This window comes from Rattus norvegicus, chromosome 11 (assembly GCF_036323735.1).
Source record: "Rattus norvegicus strain BN/NHsdMcwi chromosome 11, GRCr8, whole genome shotgun sequence".
In the NCBI taxonomy this organism is placed as follows: domain Eukaryota; kingdom Metazoa; phylum Chordata; class Mammalia; order Rodentia; family Muridae; genus Rattus; species Rattus norvegicus.
In genome coordinates, this window is record NC_086029.1 from 99,404,888 (window position 1) to 99,429,814 (window position 24,927).

A 24,927-nucleotide genomic window follows, 5' to 3' on the forward strand; every position below is an offset into this window, starting at 1 on the left:
TATCTCTTCATTTGGCCCAACTCAAATAGGTGATTCCTATTTTTTTCTATTTCCTTAAAGAGTAGACACAAATGTGCAGGAAGGGAAGAACCTTCATTCTGGTTTCCAGATTTTCTGTCTGAATTCTGAATGCTTACTCATTCCTGCTTTGACTCTCATCATGGCTGTCTCAGAACACTGTTGGCACATCTTGCTAGCTTCCTGTGGCTCTTTTTGGCAGGTGAGGTAGATTTTTATCCTCTGTGTGTCTCAGATCTCACTGACTCCATGTTTATTTTTCTTCCCTTCCCCCAATTTTTACTTCTTCACTGCAGGCTTTTAAAGAAAAACTATGAATGTGATTAATGGTGTCAAAGATTAGGCAAATAATGTTCAAACATTGAGTTGTTTATTTGTTTAAGAGAGTTGTTTTCAGGCTATTTTTTGTGCAGTCACATGCCACTTACACAGTCTTACCTCTGTTGTTGGTTGTAAGAATAAGTGAGTCAGGCTTGAAGGAGATAATCAAATTTCTAAGTAATGTTAGCCCTCCTAGTCACAGGCTCTATAACTAAGATTCAGTCTATTGTATATAAAGCATTTTAAAATCTTGTAACTTGCTGAGTATGTAGAGATGATGTGTTTTGGAAAGAGAGAGAGTGAGGCAGAGAGAGAGAGAGAGAGAGAGAGAGAGAGAGAGAGAGAGAGAGGAAGAAGAAGAAGAAGAAGAAGAAGAAGAAGAAGAAGAAGAAGAAGAAGAAGAAGAAGAACAACAACAACAACAACAACAACAACAACAACAACAACAGGAGAACAGTGGGAGGGGTAGGGTGGTGGTGGGCTGGCCCATGCTGAGGTATCCCTTCCTTCTGAAATACCAGCAAGAAGACCTATATAATGTGGAATAGAGTTTATTTAAGGCATGGGAAGGGGAGATCAGGAGAGAGAGAGAGAGAGAGAGAGAGAGAGAGAGAGAGAGAGAGGAAGAAGGAGGAGAAGGAGGAGGAGGAAGAGGAGGAGGAAGAAAGGCCATTCAGAAACCAGTGGAGAGAAATGGGGTAAGGGGAGGGGAGAGAGAGAGAAATCAGTCAGAGGGAGAAGAGAGAGAGAATGAGAGAATAAAAGAATAAAACAGAGAGGTGGGGCAAACAGCCCCTTTTGTAGTAAGCCAGGCCTACTTGGCTATTGCCACTTAACTGTGGGGCAGAGCCTAGAAGGAATGCTAATAGATGATATCCCTAAACAATAAAGTATATCAACTATTTTCTAAATAGCATAGTATATAATTATTACATCGCAATAGTTTTTTAAGTCATCTAAAAATTCTATTTCTACTAGGGACTTGAGTGTCTGTGTTGTTTGGTATCCTCATGGAGTTCTGGAAATTATAAGTACTAAAGGATCACTGTGCTATATTTTATATGCTGAATGTTCCTCAGTGCATATGTGCTAAAGTCATGGCCACCAGGGTAGTGTTGTTGGGAAGATGACAGAAATTTCAAGAGGCTCACTGGACAGTCTTTAGATCATTGAAGTAGTGTCTTGAAAAGGACAGTGGTATCTCAACTTCTACCTGTTCCTTCTCTCTGTCAAAGAGGTCAGCTGCTTTGATTTATCCCATACACCCTCAGAGTTGGCCATGGACTGGAGCCTCTAAACCTGTGAGCCAAATAACAATTTCTCATTTTAAGTTAATGATCACACATGATGTTTTGTTTCGTTTTATTGTAGATATAGGAAGCAAATTAACAGACTTTAATTCCATTCCATTATCAAAATGATAGCTTCTGAGAGATGCATTTTGTGTGAAGTTCACATTAATTTTAGCATACTCTTTAGCATAGAACTGAAATCTGATTCTTGAATATGATATTGAATCAGAGAAGGTGCTTTAATGAAATTAATTGTCTATGAGGGGCACCATATTTTTAAAGGGAGGATTGGAGCATAGAGGGTTTACATTTGCATCCTAATGGACATCCCTTGTGTTGGAACTGTTTACTTTCCTTGGGGAACATTGTATAGTTCTCCAGAAAATAATTTCAGGTTAGGGGACAAAAGAAGAGAAGTTTCTTTCTCAGGAGTTACATAGCAGTTGCCACCTGCCTATGCCCTCATAGTTCCATGGAACGATCTGAAAGTGAAGAATATATTTGCAGGTGATGTGTACATCCCATGCTACCACACTTCTGTGAAACAAACTGAGGGTGAAGAGTGTGCTGCACGTGAGGTGAATCAGCAATTGGAAGAGAAAGGTTGACACCAGAAGAAACATAGATGATATTCATGGCACCAGAGGAAATGAAGTATGAATCTGAAATGAGTCCCACAGGGCAATGTATGCTCTTAGCCCAGGACATCATTGGATGGCATAGGATCTTTATGATGTACGTCCTAGTGAAAGGAAGTCAGGTTATCGTGCTTACTCTTTTGAAAGGAGGTACTAGCTCTCTGGCCCTTTTTTTTCTTGTTCTTATCACCTGGCTCCCACAAGGTGAGGTGAGCATCTCCTCCCATTACAATGCTCCCATCACATTGGGCTGCCAAATAGCAGGTCCAAAAGCAATTGGTCAAGTGACTATGAATTGAAACTAAATGGAAGTCAAACAATCCCTTTGCCATTTATATATAGTTCTTAGGAATTTTGTCACAGCCATAGAAAACTGACTACATAGTTGTCAAGATTTTTCACCATCTCCAAGGGAACCTGGTCACTGCTTCAACGATTTGTTTAGCCCAGATACAGTGTTATGTTTTGTGTGTTTGGATTGTATACTAACACATTTAAAACAGACAGAATTTCTCATAACATTCTTTAGTGTGTAACTCTTCTTTGCTCAGGAGAGATGGTTTTTCAGCCCCAGAGACAGGTACGTATCCTCTCATTTGGCTGGATGCAGAGTTCCCGAACACATTATGAAATGTGTGGTGATGTTTTGTGGAAGAAAGTTATGTGAAAGCTTTTCTCTTCATATTTACATTGGTACTCTGCTTTCTTCCATCTGTCCTTTACTGCAAATGTGTTAAACTGGGAAATGGTGATTATTTTGTGATGTTGCCTTTCTCTCAAAAAGGACTTCTTAATATTATTTTACAATGCTAGTTTTGAATCTTTAGTCCTACAACTGTTTCTATCATAGGAAATTCTGATAGATTATAGAGAAAAATAGTTTTCATATAAAATTTGTGATTTGTGTTATGCTTCATGGGTTGCCAAATATTTCCGTAAAATTATGCCACTAGCTCTTCATTTTCAAAAATTTATTTAAAGTCAATCACTCAAATACAGTCTGTAAAATGGACTCAATTAGACTTTGGCAGGATTATGGGGAGAATTTTTGAGGACAGGTAGAGTGCAAACACAGCCTACATTTATGGCAAGGTCTCTGTTCACACAAACATCCACTGGCAGTGATGGGTAGGCACATGTATCTATGGGCCCCACATAGTTTTCTCTGAAGGTATCACTCAAAATATGTTGATGTTCATACTCCCTTGGCTGGGGTCTAAGACAGTTTCAGAAAGATGGCGGTAGTTTAACAACTTTGCTCAAGTACCTAGAGGAAATTCATGTTCCTTGCATGCATGTGATTCTCTGCAATGATCTTGGTCCCAAATATCCTGATAAGTCTTCTTCTCACATTACGTCTTCTTTAGGAGTCTCAGAAGAACATCTATGAATCATGAATTTTCCTTAGAAATTACAAAGACACATTTTGTTCTCACTAGGAGACTGTATATACCAATCCTGGTAGTTGCTACAAAATTATAATTAACTTAGTTTAATATTAAAGAAGTTTAATTAGATGATATAGTCACACAAAGCAGATACTTACCCAGAAGACTCAGTGAAGCATGGTTCCTGACACTGTTGTATGACAATCTTCCAGCTGTTAACTTGCACTCAAAACTGAACCCATGGGTGTGCTTCTAAGTACTGGTCTCATCATCCTTAAATTATCATCAGTGACTTTCCTTCATTGATTTGAAGGGCACAGGCCAAATTTCTTGCCTATAGTGTATACTGTCAGAGGTTGCAGATGACTTAGAACATGCTTGCAATATTGGGAGAAGTTTACTTTCTGGCTAGTTCTCAAAGCTGTATTATTTGGCTTTAAAGAAAATGTGCACTGTGTTGTTTCTCTGCTTATGATACCCAAGATCTCGCTTCCTGTCAATAACATCAAATGCAAAGTTATTACTGTAATCTTCTGTTTTCCATTAGAGATAGAATTTTAGGGAACTGCATTTGTGTTTGTGGCATTTAAGTTGTCTGCATATCTTAACCTGTGTACTGTTAGTTTTATTAACTTGACACAAGCTATAGACACATGAGAAGGAAGAGACTCAATTGAGAAGTTGAGATTAGTCCCTGGGCATACTTGTGAGGGGCATTTTTTTCAATTAATGATTGATACATGAGGGCCTTTCCCACTGTGGGTAGTAGTACTTTTGGGCAAATTCTTTTAGAGCATATAAATATGCAAGCTGAAAAAGTCATGAGGAGGAACAAACCTCCTCATGATGTGGTAAACATCTGTTTTCCACAATATCATTTTAGCTCTGCCTTGGCTTCCCTCAGTGATGGACTATTGCCTGTAAACTATGAATGATTTCCTTCCTGAGTAGCTTTTTGTCATGGTGTTTTACTACAGTTATAGAAACTAAAATTCCCTTGGAGATTGTTTGTTGAACAAGATTGTTACTCTGTGTTCTCACATGCTCTATAGAGTTGTGACTTATCATGGGATCCATTAGCATTGGGCTTTATCATGTGATTCATTAACACTTGGAATTTACCATCTGACATTTAAGAGATGATTTGAGTGGGTGTTCTTGTGACATGATGTGTGTTATCTTGCTGTGTGCCCATATTGTATGTTTGTATTCAGAACTTTGTCTCAAAGCTAGTCTTGTTAATACCCTGTGTTTCTGGAGTGCAGAGAGCCTTGGTGAGTTGGCTCAGTGGTACAGTTCTCCATTGACTTTAAGAGTCTAGAATCTAGAAATAAAATTGCTCCCAAAGTCTTCACTTTCAATTGTCTTAGACCATGCTATACAAGTCTATACCAACATTCTGAAGGTTGGGCACTTAGCTGACCTTAGCCAGTCTAGAAAAATATTGAAGTCCTTTTCCCCTTGTTCTGCATTCTGTCCAGAAGATGGATGTCAAATGGCCCAAGTCAACATGAGGATAGTATCATTCTCACCTGCAGGCCATAGCTATGTCCATTGCTCAGCATCTCTGCATCTCATTAAGAGTTCAGTGCAGACATACAATTCCTGTGAGTTTTGCACAGAAGGCCTAAGAAACTCTTGTCATTCCTCATCAGTATTAAGCAATCAATTTCCCTACTTATATTGAACCAGATAAGCTGTCAGCAGTCCTGAGTGGCCTTTCACCAACGTTAGGTGCCTGGTCACATTTACTTAAAAATTGCCTGATGGTCAGAATCTGTCAGTCACTGGGTTCATGGCTTGTCTCCAACCTGCTGGCCAGTCTTCCCACACATCCCTAATTGAAAGAAAGAATTAGAAGCAAACACTAAAAGATATGCACACTTAGTACTGACAGAGAAGAGAGTAGGGGCAACCTGTGTGCTACTGGATACTGTATAGTGGGGCTTTGTCACTGAGCCCTGAGGCTGGCTTTCTTCTGACAGATGGAGATAGAGAACAATTACAGTTTAGAAGTATAATCAGACGAATCTGTTTTGTTTATACAGAGAGTTTTTCCCAGAAGTAAGACAGAAACAGAGACAAAAGTAATGAGCACATGTGTTTGAAAAGAGTATAAGGTACTTATAAGTATTACAGTGGTGTCACTATAGTTAAAGGTCTAGCAGCATTTCCATTGCAGAGTCTCATTGTCAGGGGCTTAAAACATAGCTGTAAACATTCCATGCTGCAACCTGACAGCTCAGGGTATGCCTGACAATAAAGCTTTAGTCTTTGCTGCTATGAAAGTCTCTCTTGGGTTTCCCATGTATCATGATCCTCTCTCTCCCCCCATGGTCCTATTGGAATCTGCAGCAATAGAAGAGAGGAGTCTTAAGCAAGGTTCTTTGGTTATTAGGAAACTAAATGAGAACCAACCACTAATGTATCAACCTCTGTTCCCTGGTATAGAAACAACTTTTCCTCAGATGGTTCTTATAGTCACAACAACAAATGGCCCAATGCCACTGGACTTTCAATTGGTTTAGAAAAAATGCAGGAAAGATCAAAATATAATGTACGGAAGGCAAATATTTTACATGAGCAGCCTCCTGAGGGTCCATCAAACCTCTTTAAGGGAATCTCACCAAGGTTACTCTTCCCCAGACATTATGCTCTAGAAAGAAGATTCCATCTTTGATCTGTAATCAAATGGTGAAAAGAAAAAGGGTAAACCATTTTGACAAAAGGTTACATAAAAATAGTGAACATAGGAATAGAGAGGTCCTGAATTAATCATATCAAGAATTAATCAGATACAAACTCTTAGGGCAACAAAGAAAAATTTTAACAACAACAACAACAACAACAGAAACAACAAATAACACAACCCATTTTTCATCATTGCCTGATAGGAACAATTAGGGATTTTACATTAAAAAATGTTCTGTGTTAGTTGACATCAAACCGAAGGCCAGTGTGCACAACAGACCCCTCTGTTTCTAGGACTTTGAGAGTTAGTGCTCACTTTTTCCCAGCTCAAAGTGGTGCAATCTGCCCATCTGAACTTTGCAGGAGACTGCAGGTCAGCTTCTATCTAGCACTAGTCACTCCTTCTCCTTTTTACATACATCAGGCCTTCCTACTTTACATCTCCATATATCTCATATATATCCATTTACTCTTTTATTGGACTAATATTTACTGTGTTTCCAGAGGCATCTTTAACTCTTAAGGCAGATGCTTAAGATAACATGTCAATATACTTAATAAAGTATAAAAGAGAGGTTAATAAATCTGTAGAGAATAGACGTTTTGAATTAAAAAAAAACAAAGAAAAATTGAAGTTCACAATAACCCTGACATATGTCTATGGGAGAGCTGAGAATATCCTCACATGTTCATTCACCATCTTAAGAAATCAAGTGGTAGTTGGAGAGTTGAGAAATAATTTTTCTTTAGTTGTTAGTCCTGACATTATATTCAATAACAAGTTAAGTTTCTTTCTAAATCTTCCTATTAAGCCCACATGGGCAGACTGTGCCTTAATCAAAAGGGTGCTTACTAGTTATCACTCATTTCAGGATATGCTATTTTGAAAGAACTTGCTTTTCTGTTTTGTATAGTAAACTAACTTAAATCTCTGAGAGAAGTCATTGTTAAAACTGAACGTCAGTCACAGCTGAGTCTCTGGTAGAAGAAAGTAAGGAGGAAAGTAAATTGGGACAGGAATGCATGGTCCAGCTTGGATTTGCGAATTTTCTTTTGAAACCCAGGCCTAGCTTAGATTCTGTAATGGCTAAAAAACTGCTGTATATTGAATAATAATGGCATGGTGGAAGTCAGGTGAATTCTGTCAGTCAGTCAGGAACTAATTGTGATTTCCCTTCTGGGCAGGCAATGATGTAAGTATTCTATGGGAACATTCTTGCCAGAGTGACACAGTGCTTGCTTTCTGGCTGACTTGTTCATTGTAAGTATGTTTTAGTTTTGAGAACAAACGTCAGTTCCATGATCTTTCTCTTGTTCAAGAGCTTCTTTTCTTTCATTTTTTTCTTTATCTCTTCTCATTAACATTTTAAAGTTTTTTGAAATTTCTAATCAGCAGAGTAATTGTTTATACTTATACCATAGTAATGTGTACATTACCCATATGTGTGTATAGTTCTACAATCAAATTAATGTTAGTAGAGCCATCACTTCAAGTATTTGACATTCCTTGTGTTTGCAATACCTAAATACTCTCTAATAGCTATTTTGAAATACATAGTTGGTTATATGTTTTATTACATTATGCTATATCATATTATTATAATCAACAATAATTGTTGATAGAGGTTCCACAGTTTCCATAGTGTATTATAGAGCAATAGGAGTTACCTCTTCTGCTCACTACATCTCTGTACCTACTAGCATAATTTTCTCTACCTGGTCCCTAGCTTCCAATAATAATTGTTCTAGTCTCTGCTTCATGAAATCAGTCATTTAAAATTTTACATATGAAAAAGGAGCACCTTGCTTTTCCTTATCCCAGTGTCATAATGTTGTTATTAATGGTCCCTGATATAATTTCTAGTACTCAGGAGAGCAGAATGCATAGCAATATTTAAACAGTGGCCAATAGATATGGATGTGGATGCCTGGCTAGACACATGTATAGATAAAGACTTTATGACCTACACAAGGCTTTCTCCTGTATTGTAGGTCTGGAAACAGAGTCACCTTGCTGTCTAAACCTGAAATTGCAGTTGCAGCGATAAAATGAGCAGCAATCAAATAGCTTTCAGTTTCATTCACTGTCTATGATCTTAGTTGCTTCCACAATATTCTGATCTAATCCTGTAATTCATACAGCACTGCTGAAAGCTAGTGTACAAACACCATATGAACATCTTTATCAAAATGGCTAATACATACACACACACACATATATATATACATGTATATATACATATACATATATATACATATACATACATATATATACATATACATACATACATACATATATATATATATATATATATATATATATATTAAAGATCCAGGCACTTAAAGGATTTTGCCAGTGTTCTAGACAACTACCTGGGTGAATAGCCCACTTTCCCTCCCATGATCCAGGTGAACCATGCTCTCTTTTCCTGTTTTCTCACATCATGGAATCCTGCAGTCCTACTGGGATGGCTCAGTCCAAGTGTTAGTTATTCCATTAGTTGTGGTAGTCCCTCTTCTTCAACATGGGGAGTGTGGGAAAGCTAGACTTAATCTTAGGTTACAAATGGTAACAGGGATCCAGCAGGTGCTCTGAATGAAAACCAACAGCACTGAAGAGTGACCTGGGTGGTGGTCCCCTGCTGCAGAGGCTATAATTCTTCAGAGGACTTGTAAATGTATTATAAGGTAAGAGGATAGATGGAAAGGAAAGGATGGGGTGGCAGCAAAAGAAAATATTCTCTGAATTCCAAAGTTAAAACAAAACTTACATAATTACCATTTTTATGATATGTCATACCTTATAATCTATTGACAAATACAACTTAAGATATTCTTAATAGTAAGAAACTCCAGCATTCTCTTTTTTAAGAGACATACTTTCGGTTATGTTAGTATGTGTAGCAGTAAATTAGTTAAACTGTTCTCTGTTCCCAGTTGGTTGGGCTTCTAGTCACCTGCCAGAGCCCTCCTGGATTTGCAAATGAAGCACACACACACACACACACACACACACACACACACACACACACACGCATGCAGGCATACACACAAGTTTATTTTGGTATGTCTTGGCTTACTTAATGATTGGGCACTTCTAATCCTCCCTGAAACTGGCATACATTTCCCTCAGTACTCCAGGCTTAATATTTTCTAATTCTATGTTTAATCTTTGTTGCTCTGTTAACTTCTGAGCAGCTCCCCACATAGAGCTACTATATTCTTCCACCTACATTTTGGATGGTTTTTCTTCTATAGCTCCTAAACCTGATGTTTCTGCCTCTGAGTCATGGCAAATCTGCCTCCTTTTTTCTCTCCTATCTGTCTCAAGCCCTGGGAATCCTAAAATTCCTGCCTTTGTCTGCTCTACCCAACCATTAGCTGCTGGTATCTTTATTTACCAATTGGAGCCAACTGATAGCAGGGTCTCTCAGTGTCTTATGTGCAGACACTCATGTAAGAAATTTGGGGGACCAAAATTAACATAACACAAGCAGCATTAGGCCAAACTCCCTTCAAGTATGTCTGTCTATGCTTTGGAGCATCTGTGAATAAAGTTTCTTAAATTTTTGAAACTCACAAAGAGAATGAAATATTATCCCAATGTGCAGGTCTATGGCTTAATTTATGTGGCCCTATGGCCAGCAGACATTGATTGTAGAAAGGCTGGTGTATAATTGCTGTCATCATTAACTCTCAGATTAGAAGGTCTACCTGGGGAAACACAGGGTCCTTTCCAGCATCTGCATGTCTACACCTGCCACAAGAACAGAAAGCTGTCTCTAGACATGGAAAGGTTTCTGGGGCTAAGGCATCTGGTGCTGTTCTGATGGTTGCTAAAACTATCAGTTCTTCCGGGTGGTTGCTAGGTATACAGAAGACATGGTGTCCTTCCTTCTACATATTATGCATCCCCTAGATATTATGTGAAACAAGTAGGTTATTTGGGGCCTTCTTACATGTTTATTTTCAGTTCTTTGCCTATCATGATAATTACATGATTATTTCTTTTTTTATTGGATATTTTCTTTATTTATATTTCAAATGTTATCCCCTTTCCTGATTTCCCCTCTGGAGTCCCCCTATGCCTTCCCCGCTCCCCTGTCTCTGTGAGCGTGTTCCCCCACCCACCCACTCCCTCCCATCTCACCGCACTGGCTTCCCCCTACATGGTGGCATTGAGCCTTCACAGGACCGAGGGCCTCTCTTCCCACTGATGCCCAATAAGGCTATCCTCTACTACATATGTGGCTGCAGCCATGGGTCGCTCTATGTGTATTCTTTGGTTGGTGGTTTAGTCCCTTGAAGCCCTGGGGTGTTTTGTCATTTGATATTGTTGTTCTTCCTATGGCGTTAAAAACCCCTTTAGCCCCTTCATCCTTTCTCTAACTCCTCCATTAGGGACCTTGTTCTCTGTTCAATGACTGGCTGTGAGCACCTGCCTCTGTATTTGTCAGGTGCTCACAGAGCCTCTCAGGAGACAGCTATAACAGGCTTTTGTCAGCATGCATTTCTTGGCATCCACAGTATTGCCTGGGTTTGGTGACTGTATGTGAGATGGATCCCTGGGTGGGGCCCTCTCTGGATAACCTCAGTCTCTGCTTCACACTTTGTCTCTGTATTTTCTCTTGTAAATATTTTGTTCTCCTTTCTAAGAAGGACTGAGGCATCCATTCTTTGGTCTTCCAACTTCTTGAGCTTACATGATTATTTCTTAAAAAGTTCAAATTTGAGGGCCCAGGAGCGGCAGGACCCCTGCGCCTGAGACATTGCCGGAACCTGAAGGAACAGACCGGATAAACAATTCTCTGCACCCAAAACTGTGGGAGGGAGAGATAAACCTTCAGAGAGGCAGACACGCCTGGGAAACCAGAAGAGACTGCACTCTGCACACATCTCAGACGCCAGAGGAAAACACCAAACGCCATCTGGAACCCTGGTGCACTGAAGCTCCCGGAAAAGGCGGCGCAGATCTTCCTAGTTGCTGCCACCGCAGAGAGCTCGAGGGCAGCACCCCGCGAGCGAACTTGAGCCTTGGGACCACAGGTAAGACCAAATTTTCTGCTGCAAGTGACCTGCCTGGTGAACTCAAGACACAGGCCAACAGGAACAGCTGAAGACTTGTAGAGAGGGAAAACTACACGCCCGAAAGCAGAACACTCTGTCCCCGTAACTGGCTGAAAGAAAACAGTAAAACAGGTCTACAGCACTCCTGACACACAGGCTTATAGGACAGTCTAGCCACTGTCAGAAATAGCAGAACAAAGTAACACTAGAGATAATCTGATGGCGAGACGCAAGCGCAGGAACCCAAGCAACAGAAACCAAGACTACATGGCACCATCGGAGCCCAATTCTCCCATCAAAACAAACATGGAATATCCAAACACACCAGAAAAACAAGATCTAATTTCAAAATCATATTTGATCATGATGCTGGAGGACTTCAAGAAAGACGTGAAGAACTCCCTTAGAGAACAAGTAGAAGCCTACAGAGAGGAATCGCAAAAATCCCTGAAAGAATTCCAGGAAATCATAAATAAACAAGTAGAAGCCCATAGAGAGGAGTCACAAAAATCCCTGAAAGAATACCAGGAAAACACAAACAGTTGAAGGAATTAAATATGGAAATAGAAGCAATCAAGAAAGAACACATGGAAACAACCCTGGATATAGAAAACCAAAAGAAGAGACAAGGAGCTGTAGATACAAGCTTCACCAACAGAATACAAGAGATGGAAGAGAGAATCTCAGGAGCAGAAGATTCCATAGAAATCATTGACTCAACTGTCAAAGATAATGTAAAGCAGAAAAAGCTACTGGTCCAAAACATACATGAAATCCAGGACTCAATGAGAAGATCAAACCTAAGGATAATAGGTATAGAAGAGAGTGAAGACTCCCAGCTCAAAGGACCAGTAAATATCTTCAACAAAATCACAGAAGAAAAATTCCCTAACCTAAAAAAAGAGATACCCATAGGCATACAAGAAGCCTACAGAACTCCAAATAGATTGGACCAGAAAAGAAACACCTCCCGTCACATAATAGTCAAAACACCAAACGCACAAAATAAAGAAAGAATATTAAAAGCAGTAAGGGAAAAAGGTCAAGTAACATATAAAGGCAGACCTATCAGAATCACACCAGACTTTTTGCCAGAGACTATGAAAACCAGAAGATCCTGGACTGATGTCATACAGACCCTAAGAGAACACAAATGCCAGCCCAGGTTACTGTATCCAGCAAAACTCTCAATTAACATTGATGGAGAAACCAAGATATTCCATGACAAAACCAAATTTACACAATATCTTTCTACAAATCCAGCACTACAAAGGATAATAAATGGTAAAGCCCAACATAACTCCTTATACCCTAGAAGCTATACCCTAGAAGAAGCAAGAAACTAATCGTCTTGGCAACAAAACAAAGAGAAGAAAAGCACACAAACATAACCTCACATCCAAATATGAATATAACAGGAAGCAATAATCACTATTCCTTAATATCTCACAACATCAATGGCCTCAACTCCCCAATAAAAAGACATAGATTAACAAACTGGATACTCAACGAGGACCCTGCATTCTGCTGCCTACAGGAAACACACCTCAGAGACAAAGACAGACACTACCTCAGAGTGAAAGGCTAGAAAACAACTTTCCAAGCAAATGGTCGGAAGAAGCAAGCTGGAGTAGCCATTCTAATATCAAATAAAATCAATTTTCAACTAAAAGTCATCAAAAAGATAAGTCAAAGGAAAAATCCACCAAGATGAACTCTCAATCCTAAATATCTATGCCCCAAATACAAGGGCACCTACATACGTAAAAGAAATCTTACTAAAGCTCAAAACACACATTGCACCTCACACAATAATAGTAGGAGATTTCAACACCCCACTCTCATCAATGGACAGATCATGGAAACAGAAATTAAACAGAGACGTAGACAGACTAAGAGAAGACATGAGCCAAATGGCCTTAACAGATATTTATAGAACATTCTATCCTAAAGCAAAAGGATATACCTTCTTCTCAGCTCCTCATGGTACTTTCTCCAAAATTGACCATATAATTGGTCAAAAAACAGGCCTCAACAGGTACAGAAATATAGAAATAATCCCATGCGTGCTATGGGACCACCACGACCTAAAACTGGTCTTCAATAACAATAAGGGAAGAATGCCCACATATACATGGAAATTGAACACTGCTCTACTCAATGATAACCTGGTCAAGGAAGAAATAAAGAAAGATATTAAAGACTTTTTAGAATTTAATGAAAATGAAGGTACAACATACCCAAACTTATGGGACACAATGAAAGCTGTGCTAAGAGGAAAACTCATAGCGCTGAGTGCCTGCAGAAAGAAACAGGAAATAGCATATGTCAGCAGCTTGACAGGACACCTAAAAGCTCTAGAACAAAAAGAAGCAAATACACCCAGGAGGAGTAGAAGGCAGGAAATAATCAAACTCAGAGCTGAAATCAACCAAGTAGAAACAAAAAGGACCATAGAAAGAATCAACAGAACCAAAAGTTGGTTCTTTGAGAAAATCAACAAGATAGATAAACTCTTAGCCAGAATAACAAGAGGACACAGAGAGTGTGTCCAAATTAACAAAATCAGAAATGAAAAGGGAGACATAACTACAGATTCAGAGGAAATTCAAAAAATCATCAGATCTTACTATAAAAGCCTATATTCAACAAACTTGAAAATCTGCAGGAAATGGACAATTTCCTAGACAGATACCAGGTACCGAAGTTAAATCAGGAACAGATAAACCAGTTAAACAAAACCATAACTCCTAAGGAAATAGAAGCAGTCATTAAAGGTCTCCCAACCAAAAAGAGCCCAGGTCCAGACGGGTTTAGTGCAGAATTCTATCAGACCTTCATAGAAGACCTCATACCAATACTATCCAAACTATTCCACAAAATTGAAACAGATGGAGCACTACCGAATTCCTTCTATGAAGACACAATTACTCTTATACCTAAACCACACAAAGACCCAACAAAGAAAGAGAACATCAGACCAATTTCCCTTATAAATATCGACGCAAAAATACTCAATAAAATTCTGGCAAACCGAATCCAAGAGCACATCAAAACAATTATCCACCATGATCAAGTAGGCTTCATCCCAGGCATGCAGGGATGGCTTACTATACAGAAAACCATCAATGTGATCCATTATATAAACAAACTGAAAGAACAAAACCACATGATCATTTCATTAGATGCTGAGAAAGCATTTGACAAAATTCAACACCCCTTCATGATAAAAGTCCTGGAAAGAATAGGAATTCAAGGCCCATACCTAAACATAGTAAAAGCCATATACAGCAAACCAGTTGCTAACATTAAATTAAATGGAGAGAAACTTGAAGCAATCCCAATAAAATCAGGGACTAGACAAGGCTGCCCACTCTCTCCCTACTTATTCAATATAGTTCTTGAAGTTCTAGTCAGAGCAATCAGACAACAAAAGGAGGTCAAGGGGATACAGATCGGAAAAGAAGAGGTCAAAATATCACTATTTGCAGATGATATGATAGTATATTTAAGTGATCCCAAAAGTTCCACCAGAGAACTACTAAAGCTGATAAACAACTTCAGCAAAGTGGCAGGGTATAAAATTAACTCAAATAAATCAGTAGCCTTCCTCTACACAAAAGAGAAACAACACCCTTCATAATAGACCCAAATAATATAAAGTACCACGGTGTGACTTTAACAAAGCAAGTAAAAGATCTCACCCTTCATAATAGACCCAAATAATATAAAGTACCTCGGTGTGACTTTAACCAAGCAAGTAAAAGATCGGTACAATAAGAACTTCAAGACACTGAAGAAGGAAATTGAAGAAGACCTCAGAAAATGGAAAGAGCTCCCATGCTCATGGATTGGCAGGATTAATATAGTAAAAATGGCCATTTTACCAAAAGCAATCTACAGATTCAATGCAATCCCCATCAAAATACCAATCCAATTCTTCAAAGAGTTAGACAGAACAATTTGCAAATTCATCTGGAATAACAAAAAACCCAGGATAGCTAAAGCTATCCTCCACAATAAAAGGACTTCAGGGGGAATCAGTATCCCTGAACTCAAGCAGTATTACAGAGCAATAGTGATAAAAACTGCATGGTATTGGTACAGAGACAGACAGATAGACCAATGGAATAGAATTGAATACCCAGAAATGAACCCACACACCTATGGTCACTTGATTTTTGACAAAGGAGCCAAAACCATCCAATGGAAAAAAGATAGCACTTTCAGCAAATGGTGCTGGTTCAACTGGAGGGCAACATGTAGAAGAATGCAGATCGATCCATGCTTATCACCCTGTACAAAGTTTAAGTCCAAGTGGATCAAGGACCTCCACATCAAACCAGACACACTCAAACTAATAGAAGAAAAACTAGGGAAGCATCTGGAACACATGGGCACTGGAAAAAATTTCCTAAACAAAACACCAATGGCTTACGCTCTAAGATCAAGAATCGACAAATGGGATCTCATAAAACTTCAATGCTTCTGTAAGGCAAAGGACACTGTGGTTAGGACAAAACGGCAACCAACAGATTGGGAAAAGATCTTTACCAATCCTACAACAGATAGAGGCCTTATATCCAAAATATACAAAGAACTCAAGAAGTTAGACCGCAGGGAAACAAATAACCCTATCAAAAAATGGGGTTCAGAGCTAAAGAAAGAATTCACAGCTGAGGAATGCCGAATGGCTGAGAAACACCTAAAGAAATATTCAACATCTTTAGTCATAAGGGAAATGCAAATCAAAACAACCCTGAGATTTCACCTCACACCAGTGAGAATGGCTAAGATCAAAAACTCAGGGGACAACAGATGCTGGCGAGGATGTGGAGAAAGAGGAACACTCCTCCATTGTTGGTGGGATTGCAAACTGGTACAACCATTCTGGAAATCAGTCTGGAGGATCCTCAGAAAATTGGACATTGAACTGCCTGAGGATCCAGCTATACCTCTCTTGGGCATATACCCAAAAGATGCCCCAACATATAAAAAAGACACGTGCTCCACTATGTTCATTGCAGCCTTATTTATAATAGCCAGAAGCTGGAAAGAACCCAGATGCCCTTCAACAGAGGAATGCATACAGAAAATGTGGTACATCTACACAATGGAATATTACTCAGCTATCAAAAACAACGAGTTTATGAAATTCGTAGGCAAATGGTTGGAACTGGAAAACATCATCCTGAGTGAGCTAACCCAATCACAGAAAGACATACATGGTATGCACTCATTGATAAGTGGCTATTAGCCCAAATGCTTGAATTACCCTAGATGCCTAGAACAAATGAAACTCAAGACGGATGATCAAAATGTGAATGCTTCACTCCTTCTTTAAAAGGGGAACAAGAATACCCTTGGCAGGGAAGAGAGAGGCAAAGATTAAAACAGAGACTGAAGGAACACCCATTCAGAGCCTGCCCCACATGTGGCCCATACATATACAGCCACCCAATTAGACAAGATGGATGAAGCAAAGAAGTGCAGACTGACAGGAGCCGGATGTAGATCGCTCATGAGAGAAACAGCCAGAATACAGCAAATACAGAGGCGAATGCCAGCAGCAAACCACTGAACTGAGAATAGGACCTCCGTTGAAGGAATCAGAGAAAGAACTGGAAGAGCTTGAAGTGGCTCGAGACCCCATATGTAAAACAATGTCAAGCAACCAGAGCTTCCAGGGACTAAGCCACTACCTAAAGACTATACATGGACTGACCCTGGACTCTGACTTCATAGGTAGCAATGAATATCCTAGTAAGAGCACCAGTGGAAGGGGAAGCCCTGGGTCCTGCTAAGACTGAACCCCCAGTGAACTAGTCTGTTGGGGGGAGGGCGGCAATGGGGGGAGGGTTGGGAGGGGAACACCCATAAGGAAGGGGAGGTGGGAGGGGGATGTTTGCCCGGAAACCGGGAAAGGGAATAACACTCTAAATGTATATAAGAAATACTCAAGTTAATAAAAAAAAAAAGAGAGAGAGAGAGAAAGAGAAACAATCCGAGAAAGAAATTAGGGAAACAACACCCTTCATAATAGACCCAAATAATATAAAGTACCTCGGTGTGACTTTAACCAAGCAAGTAAAAGATCTGTACAATAAGAACTTCAAGACACTGAAGAAAGAAATTGAAGAAGACCTCAGAAGATGGAAAGATCTCTCATGCTCATGGATTGGCAGGATTAATATAGTAAAAATGGCCATTTTACCAAAAGCGATCTACAGATTCAATGCAATCTCCATCAAAATACCAATCCAATTCTTCAAAGACTTAGACAGAACAATTTGCAAATTCATCTGGAATAACAAAAAACCCAGGATAGCTAAAACTATCCTCAACAATAAAAGGACTTCAGGGGGAATCAGTATCCCTGAACTCAAGCAGTATTACAGAGCAATAGTGATAAAAACTGCATGGTATTGGTACAGAGACAGACAGATAGACCAATGGAATAGAATTGAAGACCAAGAAATGAACCCACACACCTATGGTCACTTGATTTTTGACAAAGGAGCCAAAACCATCCAGTGGAAAAAAGATAGCATTTTCAGCAAATGGTGCTGATTCTACTGGAGGGCAACATGTAGGAGAATGCAGATCGATCCATGCTTATCACCCTGTACAAAGCTTAAGTCCAAGTGGATCAAGGACTTCCACATCAAACCAGACACACTCAACCTAATAGAAGAAAAACTAGGGAAGCATCTGGAACACATGAGCACTGGAAAAAATTTCCTGAACAAAACACCAATGGCTTATGCTCTAAGATCAAGAATCGACAAATGGGATCTCATAAAACTGCAAAGCTTCTGTAAGGCAAAGGACACTGTGGCTAGGACAAAACGGCAACCAACAGATTGGGAAAAGATCTTTACCAATCCTACAACAAATAGAGGCCTTATATCCAAAATATACAAAGAACTCAAGAAGTTAGACCGCAGGGAGACAAATAACCCTATCAAAAAATGGGGTTCAGAGCTAAACAAAGAATTCACAGCTGAGGAATGCCGAATGGCTGAGAAACACCTAAAGAAATGTTCAACATCTTTAGTCATGAGGGAAATGCAAATCAAAACAACCCTGAGATTTCACCTCACACCAGTGAGAATGGCTAAGATCAAAAACTCTGGTGACAGCAAATGCTGGCAAGGATGCAGAGAAAGAGGAACACTCCTCCATTGTTGGTGGGGTTGCAGACTGGTACAACCATTCTGGAAATCAGTCTGGAGGTTCCTCAGAAAATTGGACATTGAACTGCCTGAGGATCCAGCTATACCTCTCTTGGGCATATACCCAAAAGATGCCCCAACATATAAAAAAGACACGTGCTCCACTATGTTCATCGCAGCCTTATTTATAATAGCCAGAAGCTGGAAAGAACCCAGATGCCCTTCACCAGAGGAATGGATACAGAAAATGTGGTACATCTACACAATGGAATATTACTCAGCTATCAAAAACAACGAGTTTATGAAATTCGTAGGCAAATGGTTGGAACTGGAAAATATCATCCTGAGTGAGCTAACCCAATCACAGAAAGACATACATGGTATGCACTCATTGATAAGTGGCTATTAGCCCAAATGCTTGAATTACCCTAGATGCCTAGAACAAATGAAACTCAAGACGGATGATCCAAATGTGAATGCTTCACTCCTTCTTTAAAAGGGGAACAAGAATACCCTTGGCAGGGAAGAGAGAGGCAAAGATTAAAACAGAGACTGAAGGAACACCCATTCAGAGCCTGCCCCACATGTGGCCCATACATATACAGCCACCCAATTAGACAAGATGGATGAAGCAAAGAATTGCAGACCGACAGGCGCCGGATGTAAATCGCTCATGAGAGACACAGCCAGAATATAGCAAATACAGAGGCGAATGCCAGCAGCAAACCACTGAACTGAGAATAGGACCCCCGTTGAAGGAATCAGAGAAAGAACTGGAAGAGCTTGAAGTGGCTCGAGACCCCATATGTACAACAATGCCAAGCAACCAGAGCTTCCAGGGACTAAGCCACTACCTAAAGACTATACATGGACTGACCCTGGACTCCGACCTCATAGGTAGCAATGAATATCCTAGTAAGAGCACCAGTGGAAGTGGAAGCCCTGGGTCCTGCTAAGACTGAACCCCCAGTGAACTAGACTGTTGGGGGGAGGGCGGCAATGGGGGGAGGGTTGGGAGGGGAACACCCCTAAGGAAGGGGAGGTGGGAGGGGGATGTTTGCCCGGATACCGGGAAAGGGAATAACACTCGAAATGTATATAAGAAATACTCAAGTTAATTAAAAAAAACAGTTCAAATTTGTTTCCTTCTTCCAGGTCCTTGTCTTCAATTCTGGTACCTTTCTATTTTAGCTAGAGTGTGAATATTTCAAGAACTTGAAAAGAGTTCATATGAGCCCAGATCCCAGTTAAATCCCAAAATGTAAATGTTTATAAAAATCTGAAATTCTTCAATAACTCAAAATCCCTGTATGCAGAAGAAAACAATTCACATTTTTGTGGCAAAGAACTTGGAGACATGTCTGTCCATGTTGCCTGCTAAGCCTTTTCTATATAAATGTAATTTTAGAAGAAAAGGGCTAAGTTAGGCTTAAAATGTAACAAATCAAAACATCGTGAGTATAAGAAATCTAACTGCAGGGCCAAATTTCTCCTATGAAAAGAAGTCTTCCTGGTCCTATAAACACTGTACTAGGAAGACAAGGGGGTGAAAGGGAAAAACATAAAGGGAAGGAAACATTCGAAGAGCTGGGGAAACTATACTGAGGGAAGGAAGGCTGTGCTGGCATTTTTGTGCATTGCAGAGGAATAGGTAGCTGTTTTCCTGGTCAGACAGTGGCATTATGGCATAAAGGTTTGTTTCTTTTTGTTTGTGTAACTCTCTCTAGACTTTTTCCTACTAGTCATTTTAGTTTCTACTAGTTTCTACTAAGCTATTACATTTTTCAACTAAGCAACGGCCTCCTGTGGGCCTTTCCTTCATTGCTATGTCCCTCTTCTCTTTCACAAGCTCTTAAACAATTTTTCTTAGCTCCAGGCATGTTGCTATTGGCTAGGCTATAACCTGGAGCAAGTTCTGTGAGCTCTGAGATAAAGTTGCTCTTCCCAGGTTTCAGTGGTCAATCATACCTCATTGGAAGCATCAGATTGTGCAGGCAGATCTAGCATTTCTAGGAAGCTGATTTTACTAACTTGATCTCAGAACTGGCAACAGTAGTTAGACACTTAGAAGGAAGCATAAAGTTAATTTAAATCTTGAGTAGATGCATGGCATGGAATTTAGAATCATTGGAATCTATTTAGAAAAGCAAATTTCTCAATTAATGGGCGCAGTGCTAGGGATCGTGTATCCATAGACTAATGGTTCAGGAAAGTTATAAAAAGTAACATGACTTAAGTGAAGTCCAGTATAGCTAGAAATAGAGTTTTATCTTCAATTCTGCACAGTCTTCTTAGGTTTGTGCCAAAGACATTTCTTTAATTGTATCTACTTTTTATAGGAATACAGATGTATCTTTGACATCACACATGTAATTAAACTTAAGTCCTTGCAGATATCTGTTATAAATATATAGCCTAATGTCAGTTGGGGCTATACAGCTGTCTTTTATAATTTATTCTCAGGGAATTGACCCATTGACATAAATAGTACAACTGGAAAAGGAACACCCAGAGTGATTCTGAAGGGTGACTAATAGCTACAAATAAATTTGTATTTAGGCTTAATTAATTCATAAAATTATCTTCCTTGTTGAAGTAAAAATAAATACAATATGTTCTCTATGTCAATTAGTGATCTAAATTTAAAATTAATGTATAGATTTGGTCAATGTGATGGTCTGAATGAGGATGACCCTTATAGGGGACTTTTTTATGTTTGCTAATCAGGAATTGGCACTACTTGGGAGAGGTTGGGAGGTGGCCTTGTTGGAGGAAGTGTGTCACTTGGATGTGTGCTTTGAATTTTAAAAACTCAAGTCAGCCTCAATGTCTTTCTCTCTTTTTGGTGCTTGTGTATGCAGATGTAAAACTATCATCATGCCTGCCTGCATGCTGTTATGCTTCTCACTATGGCAACAATGGACTAAATCTCTAAATCTATAAGCAAATCACACTTCAATGCTTTCTTTTATAAGAGTTGCCATGGTCATGGTCTCTTAACATCAATAGAACATCAACTAAGACAGCCATTTTGGATACTAGCCCTCTATCAGATGTAGGATGGGTAAAGATCTTACATTTGGATTTCCTCTACCTCATGCTTCCCTAATATCCAAAGCCCATAATCAGATGAAACAACAAATCTTTTCAAAATGTAAGTAAGTGACCCTAGAGAAAGAGATAAATTATAGCATGGAAAGTTTTCAGAAAAAAATACCTCTTTTTAAATATATAAACCTAAACAAAGGGCTAAATGAGATAAATTACTCGAACAGTAGATGCAGCACAGACCTGAACACTCTTTCCTAACAGGACTGCATCAAGGACACTTTGTTTTCACATGTTATTTTCTTATCATTTGGGTCAATAGAAACTGTAGCACTTGTTTCAGATCTGAAACTAAGCTTTATTCTGCGTTGAATGATTTTTAAAACTTCTTACTCTGTTCTTGTTACCATGTCAATACAGATTTTTTGAACCATCATTATTCCTGAAAGCACTGATTCATTAAATCAGTTAGATTCTACTTTCTTAAAAGAGAAATTGAGACATTGTTTAAAGTTGCATACTTTTTGACCTGTAGTTGTACTTTGGTGAAATCATATTACTCTTGGAAAGGGGAAAACTTGTAAAAACTTCACAGAGAAAGAGAAACATGGGAAGACAAGAGGTAGAAGAAACATCTGACTGGTTTTTGACAAAAACTGTGGTAATTTGAACTAACTGGCATGCATCCATGCCACTTGTTTCAGTGAAGTTCTAATACTGTGAAAACACAGCATGACCATGGCAACTCTTATAAAGAAAAACATTTAATTGGTGTTAGCTTACATTTTCAGAGGTTTAGTCCATTATCATCATGGTGGCAGCATGTAGGTAGACATGATGTTGGAGAAGGAGTTGAGAGTTCTATCTGGATCAACAGAAAGCAGAAAGAGAAAGTGACACTGGGCTTGGCTTGGGCTTTTGAAACCCGAAAGCCCAACTCCAGTGACACGGTTCCTCCAACAACCTCCTACTCCTTGTCAAGTAGTACCACTCACTGATGACTAAGCATTCAAATATATGAGCTTAAGGGGAGCACTCATATTCAAACCACCATGCCACTATTTCTAGAAGTGACAGCAAGAAGAAACAAGAGTGTGGGCCCAGGAACTGAGATACTACACATGCTATTTATCTTATGGGATGATCATATAGCATGTGCTAAGGTAGTGTTGGAAAGTTCTGGGTAGTCACAAAAATGCAAACAAGAACAGGAACCAAAACAATTATGAGAGGTAATGAACAAACCAAGTTTCGATAAAGCAATTGCTCTGGTCTTACTGACCTTGGCAGTGCTCAGATGTTTTGTGTGGATGAACTATTTTTGTTTCCTCTTGCATCTCTGGAATGGGAGAGGTATTTTTTTTTTATTAACTTGAGTATTTCTTATATACATTTCGAGTGTTATTCCCTTTCCCGGTTTCCGTGCAAACATCCCCCTCCCCCCTCGCCTTCCTTATGGGTGTTCCCCTCCCAACCCTCCCCTCATTGCCGCCCTCCCCCCATAGACTAGTTCACTGGGGGTTCAGTCTTAGCAGGACCCAGGGCTTCCCCTTCCACTGGTGCTCTTACTAGGATATTCATTGCTACCTATGGGGTCAGAGTCCAGGGTCAGTCCATGTATAGTCTTTAGGTAGTGGCTTAGTCCCTGGAAGCTCTGGTTGCTTGACATTGTTGTACTTTTGGGGTCTCGAGCCCCTTCAAGCTCTTCCAGTTCTTTCTCTGATTCCTTCAATAGGGGACCTATTCTCAGTTCAGTGGTTTGCTGCTGGCATTCGCCTCTATATTTGCTGTATTCTGGCTGTGTCTCTCAGGAGCGATCTACATCCGGCTCCTGTCGGTCTGCACTTCTTTGCTTCATCCATCTTGTCTAATTGGGTGGCTGTATATGTATGAGCCACATGTGGGGCAGGCTCTGAATGGGTGTTCCTTCAGTCTCTGTTTTAATCTTTGCCTCTCCCCTCCCTGCCAAGGGTATTCTTTTTCCTCATTTAAAGAAGGAGTGAAGCATTCACATTTTGATCATCCGTCTTGAGTTTCGTTTGTTCTAGGGATCTAGGGTAATTCAAGCATTTGGGCTAATAGCCACTTATCAATGAGTGCATACCATGTATGTCTTTCTGTGATTGGGTTAGCTCACTCAGGATGATATTTTCCAGTTCCAACCATTTGCCTACGAATTTCATAAAGTCGTTGTTTTTGATAGCTGAGTAATATTCCATTGTGTAGATGTACCACATTTTCTGTATCCATTCCTCTGTTGAAGGGCATCTGGGTTCTTTCCAGCTTCTGGCTATTATAAATAAGGCTGCGATGAACATAGTGGAGCACGCGTCTCTTTTATATGTTGAGGCATCTTTTGGGTATATGCCCAAGAGAGGTATAGCTGGATTCTCAGGCAGTTCAATGTCCAATTTTTTGAGGAACCTCCAGACTGATTTCCAGAATGGTTTTACCAGTCTGCAATCCCACCAACAATGGAGGAGTGTTCCTCTTTCTCCACATCCTCGCCAGCATCTGCTGTCACCTGAGTTTTTGATCTTAGCCAATCGCACTGGTGTGAGGTGAAATCTCAGGGTTGTTTTGATTTGCATTTCCCTTATGACTAAAGATGTTGAACATTTCTTTAGGTGTTTCTCAGCCATTCGGCATTCCTCAGCTGTGAATTCTTTCTTTAGCTCTGAACCCCATTTTTTTTTTTTTGATGTGTTCTTTTTTTTTTTTTTGATTTTTTTTTTTATTAACTTGAGTATTTCTTATATACATTTCAAGTGTTATTCCCTTTCCAGGTTTCCGGGCAAACATCCCCCTCCCCCCTCCCCTTCCTTATGGGTGTTCCCCTCCCAACCCTCCCCCCATTGCCGCCCTCCCCCCATAGACTAGTTCACTGGGGGTTCAGTCTTAGCAGGACCCAGGGCTTCCCCTTCCACTGGTGCTCTTACTAGGATATTCATTGCTACCTATGGGGTCAGAGTCCAGGGTCAGTCCATGTATAGTCTTTAGGTAGTGGCTTAGTCCCTGGAAGCTCTGGTTGCTTGGCATTGTTGTACTTTTGGGGTCTCGAGCCCCTTCAAGCTCTTCCAGTTCTTTCTCTGATTCCTTCAATAGGGGACCTATTCTCAGGTCAGTGGTTTGCTGCTGGCATTCGCCTCTATATTTGCTGTATTCTGGCTGTGTCTCTCAGGAGAGATCTACATCCGGCTCCTGTCGGTCTGCACTTCTTTGCTTCATCCATCTTGTCTAATTGGGTGGCTGTATATGTATGGGCCACATGTGGGGCAGGCTCTGAATG

The 24,927-nt window shown here is 39.8% G+C and overlaps 1 protein-coding gene across 1 annotated transcript in view; it reads right to left on the minus strand.

Moving 5' to 3' along the window:
* Nucleotides 1-6,037: 6,037 nt before the first annotated feature.
* Nucleotides 6,038-24,927, minus strand: part of Clxn (calaxin) — an 89,789-nt gene continuing 70,899 nt past the window's right edge. Inside the window, exon 7 of the transcript XR_010055948.1 lies at nt 6,038-6,338. The gene's annotated coding sequence lies outside the window, so the exon portion shown is untranslated. The remainder of the gene's footprint in view (nt 6,339-24,927) is intronic.